This window comes from Euprymna scolopes, chromosome 35 (assembly GCF_053919585.1).
Source record: "Euprymna scolopes isolate OS-2025 chromosome 35, ASM5391958v1, whole genome shotgun sequence".
Classification (NCBI taxonomy): domain Eukaryota; kingdom Metazoa; phylum Mollusca; class Cephalopoda; order Sepiida; family Sepiolidae; genus Euprymna; species Euprymna scolopes.
In genome coordinates, this window is record NC_136516.1 from 44,073,899 (window position 1) to 44,089,469 (window position 15,571).

The following is a 15,571-nucleotide window of genomic DNA, read 5'->3' on the forward strand; positions in this document are numbered from 1 at the left end:
ATATAAGACAGATAGGATGAATGTAAGGGAAGGAGTTTATATATGAGAATGTGTTTAAGTATGTTACATTTTCATCAATGAGGAATCCCACATGCTATATTTTCATCTATGTCACATCGCACATGTATGTTCTAACTCGTAAGCAATCAAGTGATAGTATTTTTATAATACGTGCGCGGTATCTTTAGATGGGGTCTTTTATAACCATTTTATCGTTGTCGTTTGATGTATGTTCGTGATCGTCTAGTTGTCGTTGATCAGCTGCTTAACTCATCACCATCATATCGTATGAATGTTAAATGGTTTTGTTGGCATTGGTTTCGCCGATATTTTTTTAAATTAAAATTCTCCTTAGGAAAACATCGGGTACTTTCATCAGCTATAGGTAAATAGCATCACTGCATTATGGATGCTTTGAGAAAGGCAAAGGCTAAGGGAGTAAATCCAGACACAAAAAAAGTCCGATTTGAAGTTCCGATAAGCATATGAGGAAGCACTGCAACATCTTTCCGGTAACTCTTGTAGCTGCACTGGCTCCGACCGTATTAGCTTGCCTTTTCATCTGACCTTATCTGCAACGCCGGGAGAGGAACCCTGGTAACTGGGAAACCCTAGGTCTATTTGTCCAGTCCTGCATACGGATAGCCAATTTAAGCTTCGACTTTATAGCCACAGCAGATGCTGCAGTGCACCAAACTAGATGCAGAATGCCATTGTATTATTAGACAGAAGGTTGCCATAATCAAAAAGAAAATATGGTGAGACCACATGAAGGTTGCCAACATCCTAAGTGAAAGATGATTTTGTGGAACGAACTGGATTCGAGTTTGGAACGTCTACACACACCTCTACTTCCTTTTCCACCTTCGTGTTATGGATTCGAGCCTTTTTTTTATTTGCTCAACACACTCCTCAAAACACCCGGTCAACACCAAACACCAAGGCTAGTATATATATATATATATATATATATATATATATATATATATATATATATATATATAAATGTTTTAAAAATAATAAAATAAATAAAAATGTTATATACGTCCAAGCAAATTAAAGGGCGACTTTCTAAGTAAATAAAAAATGAGCTTCGAGGCGGAGCCAATATTAACCGTATGCATCGCTTGAAAAACAACAATAACAAATATATATATATATATATATATATATATATATATATATATATATATATATATATATATATATATGTTATGGGGATCAAAGAAAACTTTTCGATATAATAAAAAGCTCGGCATGCAGGTGAAGCTTAGATACAAGAGGAATATATTGATAATAAAAAATATATACTGATGCATATAGATTTATTGATCAATCGAAAAGAAGGGAATACAATACATTGTGTTGGGAATTATCAGAGCTTTTTATACCTTGTATAGGAGGTATAGATTAAGGCGCGCAAAGAGGGTTTTCCAGGAGATTATTCGATAATTATGGTACTTTAAATGTGCTAGAGTAGCATAAAGAGCTCCTTAACCCCTACCCCTAACCCTAACCCTAACCCTTAACCCCTACACGCTGTATTGTATTTCCTTCTTTCAAATTAATCAATGAATCTATATGCATCACTATATACATGGCTGATCTGAAAATATAAGACCCCTTAAACATCTTTAAAAAACCCCTATTTTTAGGTATAGATTCCAACTTAAGGTTACCAATACTACAATTTAAAAGGTTATGGAAACAAAAAGCTACAATCCAAAGATTTATTTTAAAAAATTCTATTAAATGTTACAAAAAGTGTCGGTCCTGGATGTGACCTTAAACTATATCCGATGGCGAGGCCCCAGCTTGCAGGCATTAGGGAGTGTGGAGCCACCCTTAAATTGCCATTGCTCTCAGGTCAACTCTGACCCGGAGTGGTAGTACCTGTTAGGGTCCCAACTATGTGTTAAATAAATGTGTTTTACGACTTAAAAAACAAATATACTATATTAAAAAATCGTTCTTCAAAATCACTGTATTCGGCATTAAATAACCTGAAAAGGGTTGATATGCCGTAAAACAAAACCACCAACCAACCAACCAACAAAAGTCTATAAAAAGTGTATGAAAACATTTAATAATGAGTTCTAGATCCACTGCTTTTGATGACGTCAAAAATTCTTTGGGGCATGCTAGAAATAAGGGGTTTCATTAAGATGCGGGGGATCCTGCTCCAGTTTCTGAAGATGGCTTCACGAAGTTCATTTTGTGTTGAATATTGTTTGCCATTTCGATACACCTCTCTTGTCATCCATCCTCAAACATTTTCAAGTGGGTCCGGTGAGCATGCAGGATGTCCCAAGAGATGGACTCCATTTTCTTGTAGAAAGCTCAAGGTTCGTCTTGCAGCAGTATCCTGTTGGAATAACAATCCATCCCCACACAAACGATGACCCTCCATCATCAAAGATGCTTTTTGTAGCATGCGAACATAACCAGGTGCTGTCTGATGACCCTGCACCACCTGGCGCTCCATCCTCCCTCTGTAAGAGGGAGATGGAGCGCCAGGTGGTGCATACGGACCCTCCATCACTATGACGTGTGGAAAAAATGTTCATGCCAATATCGCTAGAAGCCATCAGGACCATCTAAATTGAATTTTTTCTCACCAGAAAACAGGACTTTCTTCCACTTCTCAACGTCCCAGGTTTGGTATTCACAACCAAATCTTAAGTGGTCCACTTTGTGACGCGGAAGCAATCGAGGAATTTGTTTACACTTTTTTTTTACCATGCTTTTTTGTTGTAAGGGTCGTCTGATGGTTATTGGACTCCAATTATTGGACTGCAATCAGCATCTGTAACCGCCTTAATTTGACTAAACGAAAGTCCTCTGTCATTCATAACAACGCATATGATTCTCCTACTCAATGCAGGAGAAGTTTTGGGGGTCTAACAAAGGATTTTGCTTTTCCATAATTCTCAGTGTTCTTTAGAAAGTTGCAAATAATAATTTTACTGCGATTTACCTTAGCTGCTATCGCTCGCTGTAACAAACCTTGCTTATAGAATCCTAGAATTCGAGAGCGCTCAACTTCGGTTAGTTTTCTTGCTTTATGCATGGTAACACCATTACACAATGATTGCTAATCACTAACTGAACAAAAACCAGAATTACCATAAATCTAACAATTTATACCCTTGATCTTATAATTTTCATCATACGTAAAAAGCTTAATTTAATAAAAATACAAATTTTTCAATAATATTTGTGGAATGTACCTTTTTGTTTATTGAGATTGTCGGACTGACTTCCTCATCTTGGTTGTTATAGTCAGAACGTTTCGGCTGTTTTGCCCTCCGGCCTTCATCAGGTGTTTTGTATCGAACTGAATTCTTAAGTACAGGGCATACTGATTGGGTTTTCCAGGGTGTTTGGAAGCAATTCTCCTTAAGACAACGCTTAAACAGTTTTGTAAATATGGGGGCAAGTTCTGGTTGAAGCTTTTTCAGCACTATAACTGGAATGCCGTAAGGGCCAGTTGCTTTACTGGAATCAACGTTCTTGATTAGCTTGGTGACATCACGCACAGATATTTGTATGTTGCATAGCGTGTTGTCTGTTATAGAAGGAAATACAGGGAGTTAATGGTCTTGATCGCATAGGGTAGAATTAGCTGCAAAGTTCTTGGCAAAGAGTTTGGCTTTGTCTGAGACTGACGAGATGACCTCAGTTCCATTGATGATGGTTGGCATAGAACACACGCTTCTGTTCAGGATCCTATTTGTTATTTGCCAAAACTGGTGGGAATCAAGCCGCTGCTCAGCTACTTTGCATTTAACCAACTTAGCATATAGCTCTCTTGCATGTTTTATTACTCTTTTACAGTGGTTGCTCGCAGTCATGAAAGCAGCTTTAATCTCAGTACATCTATTACGTTGGTAGCTATGGAACAAGTGATTTCTGTGCGTGATGGCAACATTCTGGGAGAACCATGGCTGTTAGGTTTTTGTTGGAATTTTTGGATGGTATGCATCGGTCTATACCTATAAATAACCATTCAGCCAGATCTGATACTATAGAGGACACATTCTTTTTAAACATGGAATGCAGAGGTAGATCAGATATAAATGTATGGAAGCTATACCAGTCAGCCATAGAGTATCGATATACTGTATGGTGGAGAAGTGAATTTCGTTTTTATTTTAACTGATACAACCGAGTGGTCGGAAGATCTCAGAGGAGATACAACGGAACATGAACATAGTCCAGAGGAAGTTGTCAGAAAAAGGTCTAGAAGGCTTGCGTACTGACCGGTAGTATAGGGCACACGAGTGGGTTCGTGAACGATCTGTGAGGTCATAGGCAATGGAGAAGTCATGACAGAACCCCCTTCATCATCTTTCTTGTTAGAGTGGGTCAGCCATTCCACATTGTCACAACAGATGTGAATGCTAGCAAAAGGACGAGCAGACAGGATGCGGTCAATTTTCTTATATATGCTCTTAAAGATAGTAACTGCACTGTTTTGGGGGCGATAGAGGGCAAATATAAATGCAGTGGTGTAAGCAAGTGCAACCCGAAAGCACATATAAGATAAATTAGGGTCTTCTCTGGGGATATCCCTATTACACCGAAAGCCATCTTAAATGTAGGTATATATTCCATGCCCATGGCGATCTTGGAGGTCAGATTTAGATGTTAAGTTAGAGTATCCTTTTATTATGAACTCATCTAGGAAAGTGGCCGGCCCTATGCCAGTTTCGCTTAGGAACAATACGGTTTCGTCTCCTGCAATTGGGTTTCAACCTCTGGAAGGTTGGAACGTAGACCCCTGATGTTGGAGGAGACATGGTAGTAGGGATCTACGTTGGAGGATTGGGTTCTAGGTTTATTCGCGTTTTTTTTTCTGGAGATAATTCATGTTGTGGTTTTGGGATTTGTGGAACAGGTTGACAGACTTGGTTAAAGGAGGTTAGAGAGGGAAAGTAAGAGAAAAGACAATATTTTTTTGTAGAAAATAATAAAGTAAAGCCATAACAATTACCCACTAATATGGTATCGAGATATTTAATGTTGAGTTTTTGGGGTTTGTGGAACAAGAGTAGGACAGAGAGGGAAAGTAAGAGAGAGAAAGACAAGATTTTTTTTTGTAGCACATGATAAGGTAAAGCCGTAACCATTACCCACTAGTATGGTACCGAGAGGCCCCACCAGAAACTACTGCATGGTCCAGAATCCATTCACCAAATGGCAATACAGCAGCACCAGTACTTTGCACCTCTTGATAGGACAGCCTCCTTAGTGGTTAATCCAAGGTTCGGGTCCCTGACTATCAGGCGGATAACGTCATCCCAGATGAAATGTTTACCTCCAGCACCCTTACTAGTGACATGACCACAAGGATAGACATAGAAGCGAGAGTTACTGGAGCTACTGATAACACATCCACAGTGCATTATCTACTCTCCATTAAAAAAAAGGAATGGTTAAAAATAAAAAGGTCAGAAATAAAGTCTTAGAAAAATTAAAATAAAATAAAATAAAAAATGAGTAAAAATATTAGATACGAGGGACTTATTAAGATCTACTTAATATAAGTTCGTTGCTCCATTTCAAATTTAGAAAGATGTTTGAAAATAGTCTCCCCTCCCATGATAATGCGTAGATTTGAGATGTTATACACAGAAATTACGTTTCAGATATGATTAATAGTAATAAAAACAATGAAACCTTTCTATACGTAGATATTTCCTCCTTGTTAGGTTGCTAGCGCAGAAAGAACTAACCCTGAAATGGCTTCGTTCACATTTAAACTCGTAAGTCGTACAATATCCATGAGTTCTAAGAACTATATACTAAAAAAAGAAAAAGAAACTAGCTAATCCCCCGCATGTATTTTTGTTTCCACTTTTACATTTTTCGAGGTTTCTGAATGATGTTTGAACTTAAGGAATTACGTACAGATACAATGATGCTGAAATAAATACATTAAATAAAAAATACAACAACAATTTAACCTTTCTATAAGTAGACATTTCCTCCTTGTTAGGTTGCTGGCGCAGAAAGAACTAAAAGATCTTTTCCCCTTTATATATATATATATATATATATATATATATATATATATATATATATATATATATATATATATATATATCGTGTATATTTAGGCAGCATTTTTTCATTTAAACATCGAGCGGGAGAACTGTCGACTGTCAACACGACGGTTCTAGGTTCAATCCTTGGCCTGGGAAAGATGCTAGTCTAGCGGCACTGATGAGTTGTGATACAACGAAACAGGACTGTATGTCGATGACTACGAATATATATATATATATATATATATATATATATATATATATATATATATATATATAATAAAAATAAAATAAAAAATAAAAAATATAACACGGAAATTACATAATTGTCGACATAATTTCCGTGTTATATTTTTTATCTTATTGCTCTGTTTACCACATTGAGCTCTCATACCCGGATTTCCTCTGGAATTTTTCCATTATAACACTATATATATATATATATATATATATATATATATATATATATATATATATATATATATATATATTAATGTTGAGACGATTAATCGAAATCAGAATAGGGAATCGGAAAAATGATAACTTTTGGAGGTATCGGAATCGTTATCGGAATCGGAAACAATTGTGCCTATTTTCCGATGTCAAAAACGATTCTTCTAATTGTTTTTTAATGTTATTTTGCTTACAGAAAAAACATTTCCGTTGCTGATAGTAATGATAAAGCAAGTTAAGCAATGCCTGGTTCCCCGTGAGTGCACAGTGAACGAGGCAAATAAAAAATGACTAAGTTCAGAATTTTACCTCATTTATCCTCCCTCTTTTATTTAGCCTCGAAAGCCCCCAGGGGATGTTAAATCCTGTTGAAAATGAACAAACGGTGCCGTTTTTAGGCCTTAACATATGTAAATTTGAGTTCTGCATCATGCAAAAAAAAAAAAAAAGAAATGACGAAGTCCATCATTTGTCCCCCCCCCTTCATTTAGCCACCCCCCACCCACCCAAATCCCCAAGGCCTTAACATATTTAAATTTCAGCGCCATGCAAAACTGCTAAATAAACAGAAAATTTTGGACAAATCTGGTAAAATAGTCCCCAAAATAATTTTTTTATTAGCCCTAAAAGAGCCTTTGGGCACACCCAAGAGTTATCGCGAAGTATAGACAAACAAAATTATATAGAAATCAGTTGGTTACAACTTTTCAAAAAGTTTTAAAAAAAATTAAGGCATCAATGTTTTTTTTAATAAGCACTAAAGTGTCAATTTTAATTATTTAAACCCTGAAGGTACCCCTAGTGGGGCAACCGGGGTTTTCCTGGAAAACCCGTTCTGTTACTTATTTACTCATATCATGTTTAATGTTCGTGCAAAATTTACAAAAAATTCCAAGGCGTAGTTATTGAGAAAAGTGCGTACAGACGAACGGACGAACGGACGAACGGACAAGGGTGAATTTACACGTCCACCCTGCTTTTGGTCGGGAGACCAACAATTGGACATTTATTGATTTTACACTACCAGTAAAACTTAAATTAATAAATCGTCTTCTTCCACAATTGTATTTTTACGTTTGAGAAAATATCTGCATATTTAACGTGTTTTTACGGTAAAACGGAAATGAATAACAACTTTATTGTTAAATATTTACAGATTTATAAAGAATCGGAGTCGGAATCAGTAATTGTATTGGAATCAAGAATGTAGTGCGGAATCGGAAAATATTAGAATCGTCCCATCACTAATATATATATATATCGTGTAGCTTAAACCACCGTCAATAATTTTCCCCACTCCCTATCTGTGCCTAAATCAAAACGTAGATGCCATGAACAAAACTTCTTTCTTAGAACTGCACGCCCGTGGAACTCTGTTTCGCTTGCCTGTTTCCCTCCCGACTTCAACTTGGATGTCTTCAAGTCCAACACAAACAAATTTCTGATGAATCGCCCCCCTAAGTAATGACACCTTACCAATTCTCCAATACTATTGCTACACTATCCCTTTAATTACTGTACACACAATAACCCTTATCCCTGAGTGGCTATTTGGCCTTGATAAGTGGTGAAATCCATGTAAAAAAATGTAGGCAGCATTTTTTCATTTAAACAAACAAGACAACAGAGAGCTTTTGTTTAGTTATACTTTTTTATTTTTTTCATTTTTTCTGATGATGTTTTTTTTTGTGTGTATAAATCAAAGGTATTAATAAATGTCCCATAGTTAGATTTGTCTCTTCGAAGGATGTCGCGATTTTGTTGCTTTTCGTATTTCGTCAAGACATCGTCAGGAGTGTGTAAGATTTAGTTGTGCTGACAGGGCAAATGATATTAGCAGTAGTAATCGGAAAACGGTTAGTGGGGGTGAAGCCGTTTGTTCACACTGAAGAGGGAAGGAATGTCTAGTTTTGAGGTGAGGGCAGGGTCATAGATGGGAGAGAGGTTACAATAGGCATTTTCAAATGTTTAGGCTGGATTGATAAGTAACCATATTTAGGACAAGTTTTTAAGTTCTTTTATACACCGCTTCCAAAATTTTTAATCTTTTATCGTTGGTTTCATGGTGTATTATTTGTGTGTTGCTAACTAAAATTTCCCTTACTTCGGGAGGGGGGGCAATTACATTTTTTTCTGTAAATGTTGTAATATAGCACTAGATTCTACATTATGCATGGTAAGGCGACGGGATAATGTAGCTGTTGTGCAATCGACATAACCAACGTAACTACTGCCTCTTTTAGTTTTTATTATAGGAGTTACATTCTCCCAGCAGGCATTTGAACTTATAGATGACGTTGGTTCGTTCGAGTGGTTTGAGAATGGGGGAGTCATTGTTTTTTACAACTAGGTTTTGGGGTTTTAAATTTTTTATAATATATAATAAGTCTAAGGTTGATTTTATCAGTGGGAAAACGTATCTATGAATAATACTTTCTCTGGCCTTTGCTTCTAATTAAAATTGTGGTTGCATCTAGTGGTAATAGAAAACGTTAATTGTATTGGGATTTTGCTGTTGGTGGGTATTATTATTTGTGGTTGTGTTCTTAAAGTTTCAGGGCATTGATTTTATTTGCTGGTCGACTATATAGTTTGAAAATCCGTTATTGAGATCTCTTGAAGAGGAAATAACTTTTACATATTAGTAATAGGTAATAGTCTTGTATCGTAGTGAAAGCGTTTTAAATTGAAATTCAGTTGTATTAATTTGAGGTAAATGAATCAGTCCTAGATGCGAGTCGACCGTTTCTATTTTCAGCGACGACAGCTAACGGGTCACTTAGTCCATTCCAAAGGAAATAATTGAAGAAATTATCAGAGAGGAAAACGTTCTAAAAATAAAAAAAAGGAAGATATCGAAAATAGATGAGTGTCTGTATTTGATGTAGATGAGATCTTGATTATGTAGATCCGGTCGTCGAGTGTGGAAGTTGTTTTTTTTTTTCGGGAAAGATTTTGTTGCAAAAAGTGGGGCTAGTATATACAGTAGTACACGGCTAATTATTGAAATCAATATAAAATAATTGATTTGCGCAACATTCTCTTCGAAGAAATGTTGGCAATGTGTAGTGTTATTTCCACAAAGTACACCCTCCTCCACGTGCAAACTCGGCAAACACTCGTCTAGTTATTACGCTGGTGCAGAAATAATGTCGCTTTTTGCCGTTCAACTATATTTATAAAAACGATATTATTTTTGTAGCAACCTTATACAACCACTGCCAGCTATTTCAATTACTTAAAAAAAAAAAAAAAAGAAATTCACGGAGCAAATCTTTTTATTTTTCCTATAGCTTCCTGTCTGCGTAACACAATACCGCTTGGCTATTTTCCAGCCGAATATAACATGATCGTTTTCAAATCCAACGTAAACAAATCCTTGTTGAGCTCTCCTCGTAAATAATGAATACTACTCCTAGTGTACCAACTACGACCGGGATTACTTGTGTTTTAACTCCGTGTATCTCCAAGGCCAATGGAGCATAATTGCTCAACTTCTCATTCTCCTTCTCTCTCACATTCCTGTCCCAGGATACTGAGAAGTCTACAATCTGCCAGCTTTTTTGAGACCTTGTTAATGACGACCAAATCCGGACGATTATGTTCCAATTGCTTGGTCGTTATGACACTTTTGTCCCACAATACCTCAACCTTGCCATCCTCGCTTGTTCTCACTTCATCAGGCACCTCCTCAAACCATTTTCCAGCACACTTTACCCCAACCCTCTTACACACCTCCCAATATATCCAGAGCCCAATGCGATCGTGACTTTTGCGGTACTCTCTCTCTCTGGGCCAGTCCACTACACCCTGCTGCAATGTGCGCAATTGACTCTGAGGTCTTATCACAATTCCGGCATTCTGCAGCAACTTCCTCTCCTAGAACCGCTTTTTTGAACAATCGTGTTCCTAATGCCTGCTCTTGTGCTACACGAACAAAAGCTTCAGTACTCTTAGCTAGCCAGATACCCAGATCTAAGCCATTGCCATGATCTTTCATCAGCCACTTCTGCTATATCCTGGAAGAACCTTCCATTCATTTTCTTCCTAATAATAATAATAATAATAATAATAATAATAATAATAATAATAATAATAATAATAATAATAATAAACAGCTGGATTTTCCTGATGAAGAATTTGCTATAATTCGAAATATTGAATTTGTTTTAATAAATAAATAAATTTATTAAAATAAATAAATAAATAAATAAATTTTTTAAAATAAATAAATTCATTTATTTATTTAAAAAAATGTCTGCACTAGTTTTTGTTTTAAAACCGTTAAAATTGCATATATATATATATACACACACACACATATATATATATATATATATACACACACACACACACACACACACACATATATATATATATATATATATATATATATATATATAGTCTTGGGAGTTTTAATCTTTAAAACTATATAAAAAATTATTTTTTATCATTCGTTAGAAAACTATTTATTCAGTAAGTCATTCAATCACCTGCAATCACTGCATGAACTTACTCTCTCAAGTTCACTATAGTACCAATAATGATTTATTTTTTAAGGGATCATCAGTTGTTTACCATGAAATACTATTCCGTGGATTTAAAAACAAAACAGTATATTACATTATGGCTCCCCAGCAGTGTTTATCAAACACCACCTCCCTTATACTTAGGAAGAAGACATGTTACAAATATTAGATCTAGTTTCCTATTCTTAATTATTTATCAAACCAATTCATGTTAAAAAAATGAATATTACCTGTGAGATTCATCTGCTTCCAAATTCAAAATGGATATATTTTCTAATTTACCAGTCTTGTATTTATAAGATTAGGATTAATCCATTTAACTACTTATCACCCCCACTATGATTAGTACTTTGTATATTTACATTGTTATTTATTGAAAATTAAATAAAGGTTAAAAATATTTATACATAGATACTTTTTTCTCTTCCTTTCTTTTTCCCTTTTTCCCCTATTCTTCTTCCCCTTATTTTTATTTTCATGACTATATATATATATATATATATATTTATATATATATATATATATATATATATATATATAGTCATCCACATACGGTACTGTTTCGCAGCTCATCAGTGCGGCTAGACAGGAAACTACCTCAAGCCAGGATTGAAATCCGACCGCCTGCACGAAAGTCCAGGCTCCTAACCATTACGCTAATCGGCTGCTGCTGTGCGAGTCGTGAATTAACGACGTTGTGACATCGTCCTAAATACCTAAGTTCGATTTGTTTACACAAAGAGCATCGCTTTATACGCTAATGGTAATTCGTGTATCATATATATATATATATATATATATATATATATATATATATATATATATATATATATATATATATATATATATATACTAGCAGAAAAATCCGACGATTGAATGATGGGATTGAATGATGATCAACGAATATTTCACACTCCGATATTTTTATATTTTTATTGCCATCGAAATCCGTTGCACTCGAGATAACTTACTGTTTTTTTTATAAAATTATCTTATATAAACTTCTTTCCAGTAAACGAAAAAGAAAACATTAAGAAATTTATGTGTGACGTTTGAAACTACAGATTATATGCAAAAAAAAAGAAAGAAAAACACGCTATCAACTTACCCACAGTAGAATTTTCACAGCCCGGTGTTCTATCATTGTTGCTAAGCGACGACATGGAAAAAATGGCTTTACCGATGATAGATAAATTAAAATAACGGTTTCGCTTATCGATTATAGATAATCATCAGGGGTATTCTAAGACAAAACTTAACTAACATCACTCCCAGACTTACGCTAAAGTTCTGTAAATTATAAAGAAAATCTGTTCAGCCGTTTCGGAGTCTATAAAGAACGAGGATTCGAACCTCAGACCATATGCATTATACGTTACTCTACGAAGTCCTAGATCATTTTATGTGCTATTTTTATCGCTTTTAAACGTATGTAGATTTTTGTTTATTTTTAAACGCTAAACCAATATCTCATTCATAGTTCATCCTTAGCCCGTTTACTTTATTATTTGTTGCTTCGTACCTTTCTAATGTGTGCTACACTTTCCTCTTCTATATTTTTGGAGTCTTGCTTCTCCAAGATGATTCTTTGGCATTCCTTAGCCAATTATTGAATGGTTATATTTTGTTCCTTTTCCAATCTGTTTAGTGGCCAGCGTCTGAGTTCAGCGTCCTTGATCGACACTAAGCCTTGAATGAAAATCAGCACCTTAAAATTGTCAGCTGACTCGCATCATGATTTTTTCCTTATAATCTTAATTTAATTTTAATATCTTAATCTTACTATATATGCGCGCGTATATATATATATATATATATATATATATATATATATATATATATATATATATATATATATATATATACTAGCAAAAGTACCCGTCGTTGACTGGGTTCAAAAACAGCCTACAGAAAATGTACTCTGATTTATGAAAGTATGATAGGTTATGAAACGGAAGGGTTGTAAAGAGATAGCTCCGAATTTGGGGGTATCAAGACCAAAGCAAAATATGGTGAAAGTAAAAATAAAATAGATAAACCCCATAATTTATTATACCATACATGTTTATATTGAAACACTTATCACAATATTCTGTGCATCTATATTAAAAAACCTTGTTAAACTTTGTGACATATTTCCATTCTATGGAGGTCAGGCACGAAGGAACACCCCATAATTTTATTATACCATATTTCTTCAAACTGAAACATAATTATCAAAGTATACTTACGCAGATACATATGATAAGTCTTTATTAAAGTGTGTGCCTATTTCCATTCTATGGAGGCCAGGCGCGAACGCAGACCCCATAATTTTATTATATCATATTTCTTCAAACTGAAACATAATTATCAAAGTATACTTACGCAGATAGATATGAAAAGTCTTTATTAAAGTGTGTGCCTATTTCCAGTCTATGGAGGCCAGGCGCGAACGCAGACCCCATAATTTTATTACACCATCCCTATTTAAGTTAAAACGTACTTATCAAAGTATTATTATGTACATCTATATCAAAAGCACTTGTAAACGTTTTTTTTTTAATTTTTAAATTTTTTATTTCCATACTTTGTGGACCAGGCGCTACGCAGACTCCACAATTTTTATTAATCATCATTATGCCAGATCAAACATACCAATTCCTATGTCTCGATACATATTCTATCATTATATGTGATCAGTTTTCTATAATTGTCAACCATATAGGAGCCTATTCGTGACCAGACACACACACAAACATACGTTCAGCTGTATATATAGGGCTAATCATACGGGGAGGAAATTATCTTTAAAATTGCGCTTATCTTAAAGGTATCTTTTAATTATTAACGATCGCTCTCGTTCGTCCGAAGATTGTGGGTTAATAATTTTGCAAATGTTTTAATTCATATTTATACAAGATTTATTGGGTACATTCGTGTATTTTGTATTCAATTATATAGATAGATAGATAGATAGATACAGAGAATGGAATAAGAGTCAAGGTTGAAGTAAACATGGAACTGTAAATTCTTATAATAAGCCACGTATTTATATATGCATCCTTAAAAAGTAATGAAGGAAGACAGAGAGAAACAGACAGATAGATAGATAGATAGATAGATAGATAGATAGATAGAATGGAATAAGAGTCAAGGTTGAATGAAACATGAAACTGTAAATTCTTATAATAAGCCACGTATTTATATATGCATCCTTAAAAAGTAATGAAGGGAGACAGATAGATAGATAGATAGATAGATAGATAGATAGATAGATAGATAGATACAGAGAATGGAATAAGAGTCAAGGGTGACGGAGAATAATGATTGAAGAAATCTGAGAAGTGAATAATTGTAATTCTCAATTATTTACTTTTATTTAATAATAACTAGCACATAAACCCCCATGACAAAAAAAAAATAAAAATAAAAAATAAAATAAATAATCTTCTCTCCGCTTTGCGCACGGCACTGCGCACATCCGGTTGCTTTTGTAATGGCACAATTAAATGATTTTCTAGAATATTTTTTTTTGTTCATTGCGCTGTATTTATATTTCAAAATGTCATGAAGTCGACCTTTTCTGCATCGAAATCCCACAACCATATTTGTAATAATACGGTTTTCATTTTTTTTTATTTCAATTAAGTGAACATCTCCCAGATTAAAAAGATGGAAAGGTTTCATTTTGAAAACGATAATTTAAAAGAAAATAAAGAGGACTGGGGTCCAGAAAAATAGAGCATAATAAAATAATAATAATAATAATAATAATAATAATAATAATAATAATAATAATAATAATAAGAAGAAGAAGAAGAAGAAGAAGAAGAAGAGAACAGGAGAAGAGGAAAACGAGATAATAGAAAGAAGAATAAGGAAAAGAATGAAGAAGAAATACACAAGATGAATAAGAAGGAGAAATAGAAAGAAAAAATGAACGAGAAGAAAAAGAAGAAAAGGAAAAAAAAGAAAGAAAAAAGAAGATACAAGAGGACAAAAGATAAATATAAGAAAGGGGCGAATAAGAAAAAAAAGAAGTAGAAGAAAAATGTGAAAAATGGAAAGAAGAAGAAGAAATAGTGAAGATAGTGGCGGATGCCCTTTTCTCTTCCCTGCAACCTCTTTCTTACAGAAGAGACGTTACGAGCATGTCTCTGTTTTGTCATTATTTTCATTGCAAGTGCTTGTCTGAGCTCCAATCTATCCTAGAAAATCACCAAACATTCACGAGAAACACTCGTTTGGCTGTAAACACTGTCAATAATTCCCCCACTCTACACCTAAACGTAGATTCCACGAACAAGGCTTCTTTCTTAGAACTGCACGTCTGTGGAACTCTCTTCCATTTGCTTGTTTTCCAGCTGACTACAATTTGCTTGTCTTCAAGTCCAATGTAAACAAGTTCTTGATGAACCGTCCCCTAAGTAATCCAATTTACAAAATTCCCACTACTTATTATTATTACGCTATAATCATATTGACTAATGTATACCCATTAACCCTTATCCTCGAATGGCTCTCGGGCCTTGATAAGTGGTGAATCCTCTGAAAAAA